Source organism: Patiria miniata, unplaced genomic scaffold, assembly GCF_015706575.1.
Source record: "Patiria miniata isolate m_02_andy unplaced genomic scaffold, ASM1570657v1 HiC_scaffold_6, whole genome shotgun sequence".
Taxonomy (NCBI): Eukaryota; Metazoa; Echinodermata; class Asteroidea; order Valvatida; family Asterinidae; genus Patiria; species Patiria miniata.
In genome coordinates this window covers 2,747,605-2,753,642 of record NW_024037073.1, presented here as the reverse complement: position 1 = coordinate 2,753,642, position 6,038 = coordinate 2,747,605, and the positions used below count along the sequence as shown (strand labels likewise).

General features: G+C 36.0%; 1 protein-coding gene across 1 annotated transcript in view; it reads left to right on the top strand.

Annotated features, from left to right (window-relative positions):
- The first annotated feature begins 3,607 nt into the window (after positions 1-3,607).
- LOC119742865 (fermitin family homolog 2-like) overlaps positions 3,608-6,038 on the top strand; it is a 91,123-nt gene continuing 88,692 nt past the window's right edge. Inside the window, exon 1 of the mRNA XM_038219088.1 lies at positions 3,608-3,792. The gene's annotated coding sequence lies outside the window, so the exon portion shown is untranslated. The remainder of the gene's footprint in view (positions 3,793-6,038) is intronic.

Sequence of the window (6,038 nt, the reverse complement as noted above, 5' to 3'; positions counted from 1 at the left end):
CAGACATATGGAAACATTTCATCCGGAAGTGTCGCCGACAATGCAAACTACCTCGCAGATGATTCACAAACTTGAACCCGGTTCCGCGTAATGTTTGCGTAGCCTGCGTAGTCTGCGTAAGCTTAACGTTGATATGGAAGCCAGGCTTTTGCTTCTCCAGCTGATTAACAGCAAAGGGCGGCAAGTCAATACCAACTATCCCGATCATGAGCAAGGGGAAGGATTTGGTGCCAAGTCGTATCTCGGGCATAAAAAAAAAAAATACAATAATTAAAAATCAAAAAAAAAAAAAAAACACGATTGAGGCCTTTCATTGTCTCCTGTTTCTGTACACTTTGTAATTACTATTTGATTTTTTTTATTACAACCTTAGTGTGTATTATACATGACATGAATATATATGCATGTCGGCATTGCGAATGTACATTTTTGTAAATAAAACGTTATTGCTTGTTGATGATAGTAGGAAAACTGAAATTGATACTATAAAACATTGTTGTAACTGGTAGTTATGTTTTTGGCTTTTGTTTAATTGTATAATTTTTTTAATTCTTGCCTATGTGGTTTAGATATTATGCGTCAGAATCGTACTTGAAAGTATTTTTTTTTATGCACATGTAATTCCAACCAAAGTATGATGTGAAATTGAGTTAGGATATGAAATAACCCGAAAAAAGACTCAAAAATTGGTCCCTGCAATAAAGTTCATTTTGTTTTGAAAACATCACAAATTCAAATAGAAGAACAAAAGTAAACAAGCAAAAGGTTATTTGTGTGTGCTAACCATATTATTATTTTTTTGGCCAAGATCAGAAAATAAACGAAATTAAACGAAAAGGTATGAAAATTTAGGAGTATAATAGTGTAAGCAAAATTCAAATATGCATTGAAATGCTTTATTAATGTGGTTGTGAGTCCGGTGTTTTTCAGTTTGTGACACGTTCAACATGTTTATTTTTATTCTTTTAAAGGGAATATACAACATTTGCTTTTGCTGTGATTTTCAGAAATGGATGGATTTGGGGGGTTAGTATTTTATAGCAAGTATTGTTACACTGACTTGTTTGAAGTTTTGTGTTGGTAGATGCTGGAAAAACCAAGAAAACAAATCATGTTCCTGTGGTCTGGTTCCCTGACTCCACTTGAAATGAAACGGAGCAATTTATAGATGTAGGGGAATTGTAAGGTCAGGGAACCAGTTTAGCTGGCTTGTACCCGTTCATAGGTGTGTAATCGATTTTAAACAAAAATACGACTAACTAAATATGGTAAATAGGGGGCAGTATTTGAAAAAAGCCAGTTTTTGCCAACGATGGTTGGCCGACCAGCGTTGGAAATTGATACAAAATGCCACTTTTCATGAAAATGACAGCACACCTGGTGCCATTATTTTACAGGATGCTTTACACTGTCATACACTAACAATCCAGTGAGATATTTCATAATAATTTGGTAGTTTTGTTTTTTGATGTTTGCAAATGTTGTATATTCCCTTTAAAAAAGTAGGCATTGAAGGTACGTAGGCATTATATGCATCAAAATGAAAAGTATTTGTAATGGGTTCATTTCAACAAAGATTATTTTAACGCCTTGAAACATTATAACATTCCTTTTTTCTTCATTGTATCATTGTATAAAGTGTACACACCTAATAGTGTATAGAACATTCGAAAGACTTTTTGTTTCAACATGCATGTAAATATGTTTGGTTTGTGTGAAATTAACGCGAATTCATTCGTCTCATATTCAGTAACTTTTAAAGTAAGTTTCTCAACCTCGGTCAAAACAAATTTGTGATTTCTTGTCTCGTCAAACATGGTGTTATGATAAATTTTTTTTTTCTGGTAAATGGGTCAAAATCTTGAAATAAAAATCTATTCCTTTGGAACCACTATTATTTCCATGTTTCATGGAACAGTTAACGAACAAAGAAAAGGGGAAAGCCATAACAATTTCTCCAATATAGCCTGGTATTGTCTGGGCTACCATTGGAAAGTCATGGCTGCCTATGCATGCACTTCCATGGTACTCAGGGTACCATACTATTTGGGAATATCTTATTAGACACTTAGTATTGGAGTGGCTTTTGTTTGCTTGAATTTTTTTTGGGGGGGGGCCACAAAGCTTGTAGGATGATTTTACTAAAAGCTTTGTACAAAAAAAATCCACATTTGTGATACACAAATAATTTGTGATAAATAAATGAGGTAATAAACCACATGAAAGTAAATTTGAATCATCTTCGTTGTGTGAAATTTATCATTAACAATTTGTCATATATCTGTAATCATAACTTCATTTGTTCGAAAACAAAATAATTTTATCAGTCCTTTGTTGGTCCTTCCACTCCAATCCTTGTGATCTTCACCAATACTGGTGTGCCCCCTATTAATCACCCCCTCCCCCATTAATCCTCTTGGTCTTGTCCCCTATTTAATCAGTCCTTTGTTCGTGTTTTTTTTACTCCTTTGCCTTTGGTCCACACCCACATTGGTCTGTCCCCTATTTAACACCTCTTTTGTATTCCTCCTCCCAACCTTGCATGCTTGTGAGTCCCTACATGTTTGTTTTTTGTACCTCTGTCATTGTGCATGTGAAGATCTTGTTAAGATGGGAGTGTCCTTAATTTTCTAGATTCAGGTCAATCCAGTCAGAAAGCAGTTTGCAGCAGTCTTATTAAAAATGGGGGGGGGGGGGGAACAAGAAAAACAACTATCACTCTTTTGGAGGGCTGAAGTCTGAACTTATAATTTGGACCGAATGTATACAAAAATTACATATATATTTTGTCAACTCGCAGTCTTCATAACCAAAAACCTTGAATGATTACTACCAATCTCAGTGCATAGCATGGTAATAATACTTGCAGTTTCTTTGCCATTTTAATATATGAACTTTAAAGTGACAGGGCGCCCTCTTTTGACAAAAAACATCCAATTGTGTTTGACAGTCTTCAGTTGCTGTTGAAAATGACGGAATTCACTTGATACATGTTCAATGATCTTCAATAAAGCTTTTTTTTCTTTTTTTCTTCATAATACCAACAATACAATTACTTCTTCTCACGCTAAGCACTTTACATGTATTCTGGCTTATTTTGTTTACTCAAATTGGTTTGCTTAATTATGTAATTTACTCGCCTGTTATTCAAGTGTAAGAAAGAAAACAACAAAATTTCCTTGTTGAGGCCCATGTTGAGGCCAAGATGAAAAATATGATCATAGACAAACAAAAGAGACAAATGTATTGTATGGGGCTCAACAAGGAATAAAACAAAAACATTTTGCGTGCTCCTAATATTATAATACTAATACTTATAGACCCTCGAAAAGCATGACAGCATTTGCTTTAAGATAAGGAGTGTATTATTTCCTTAAGTTGGCTTATATAACGTGTTGTCCTTTTTATGTGATATACATGTTTTGTAAGTCTGACTTTAAAATACAATTTTCACTTGGTACTTTGCCTATCATCAACCCCCCCCTCAAATTTGTTCCATAGTCCCACCCAAAACTGGGTTATCGAAGCGAAACTGAAAACCGTATCGGTACGTCATGACACCAACTACACGTTGTTTATATTCGCGGGAGATGGAGCGTGGAATTTGTGCTATTCACATTTCACAACGCCTAGCCTACGTACGTGTACCGTGCAGTTAGCGTGTAACTTTACTTTCGTTCGACTTCCGTGATGTTTGGGCAATTCCGGATGGTTATTTCACTGCTTCAAGCGGAAGATCTAGGGATATATGTGAGCTGAGCGTTTGGTGCTGATGTGTCCAGTCCAGAAACGGTGAGTATTGAGGTTTGTAAAGCCAATTGGCGTTACAAAAACGAATATTGAAACGATGAAGTGAGCGTTGCAACTTGTAGTTGTAGTAGTGGTAGTCGGCCGTACGGTGATGATGAAACATGCCATGCGTCACCGGCACCCACCGTTCAGTGTGTAGGCCTACGTTTATGACCTTGATTCGATTTGGGTATCTCAGTTGTATGTTAATTTCGCTTAACCAGTTGTGGTATGGTTAGCACTAGCAGGCGTTCTGATCAATTATCAAGGAGGCCCTACTTCGATGCTGTTTGATTTTTTTTTAGGCAGTAAACTGGATGTGTGTGTAACCATGGTAACAGTAACAGGCCCTAATACATTTTTCTTTTTGAAAATTATGTTTAAAAATTAAAAAAAGATGGCTGACCACATTCAGGGATTTTTTTGTTGGTTGAGAAAAATAAGTATTTTTTTGTCTAAATATCATGTGACATGTTTGTTATTGATGTTGCAGTTATATAATATAATGGGTTTTCCTGTACTTTCCACATGTTTAAAATCCTTGAGAATTTGTGTACACAATTTAAATTCTTTTTCAATGTGATGTAATGACGATCGTGAAGTGTAGGGCCCCTGTTTTGTTTTGATCAAATTAGAGTAAAAAATGTTGTTTATTGCTCAAAAATCACCTTTACAATCAAAAGCAGACCTTTCTCAATTCTAATGACACCCGTTTTGCAATTTTGAACAGATTCTTTGGGTAGAAATCACGATTTTCCTGCGCGGTTTGTGCCTTGCGATTCAGCGCGCCTTCCGTGCTCACGGAACATTGCGCGTATGGCCATCTTCATTTTCGGGTCGCGTGTTGTCGCCGCGATGTCATCATCATTTTACCCCCAAATTCCCCTCAAAAAATCAAAACCCTGCCCTCTATCTATGATGTACCGTACTATGATACCTGTTTATTGAGAATGTCGCCAACTAGTTTGGTAGGTCCAATAATTTTAAAGTTGCATTATGATTTTGTTCCCTTATAGTAGGAACCAGGCCTTACACTACACGATCGCCGATGTAATTTCAAACTAAGTTGGTACATTATTATTAAATGTGTAAAAGTGTAAAACATACATTTATATTTGTACACATATGATGGCATTGGCAGATTAAAAATTGAATCTTCAAAAATTGAAAAAAGTAAATCTTTAGAAAAAATGTTGCAACCAGGGCCCAATTCTTGGCTCTGCCTGCCGTTACCGAAAAATCCCTGCTTACTGTAGCAGAAAATTCTGTGCTTACGGTAAGCGTGTTTCACGTGTTGGCAAGGAATTTTTGCTTCTGCGCATGCCAAGAAATTAGGCCCTGATGCCACTTCAGTGGTTGTGTACGAAGTCTATCAAGAGTCAAGAAAATTTTTGAAGTATTTCCTTACAAAATTTCTTAATCTTCATTGATGCAATGACTGACCTTCATTGAGTTGATATGAAGAAAAAAGTGGCGTCAGGTAGCAACATTTTTTTCCAAAACTACTGTGGAATGCATGTATGTGGAGCACTGTGGTCCAGTGGTTACGGTGTTTGACTTTTATTATCTACATCTACAGATGGTAGAAGTACTGTAGGATCATTTGCATTTTGTTCGTTTCCAATAATAACACCACTCAAAATCCAAAGATGAATGTTAAGAGCCTAACCTGTTGAGGTGTCAGCTCAGTGGATATTATTATACTTGAGGTAACAGTGAAGAACCATATACAACGTTTTCATCATGAAACATGATTTTGTCAACAGAACTCTTTATTCCCAAATCAGTCAATTGACTGATCGTTGGAAATCACCTACATTGTACATTTCTTGATTTCTTTAAAATGACAGCAAGCCAGATGGCATAATTTCACGGGGTGTTTACTTTAGTACATGTTGTACCAGTATGATTTGATCTTTATTCCAAGTGTGCTTTTGGATAAGAATTTGGTAGTTTTTTGGGGGGATAATACAGTTGATCCTGTACTAAGCTCTGAGACTTTCAAAATGTTTCCCTTGTTGTGATGGCCGAAAACTGGTGAAAAGTACATCTTGAAAAGTACAACTTATTAATAATCCATGCCATTTATAACTGTACACACACATTGTGCAAGCCACAAGGGGGATATAATTACACAGCACATTGTAATGATTGTATCATCAATTGATTATGATGCAGTGATCAAGGTTCATGATTGTTCATTTAGAATACAGGCGACCAGGTTACAATTTGTAATTGATTATTGAAGC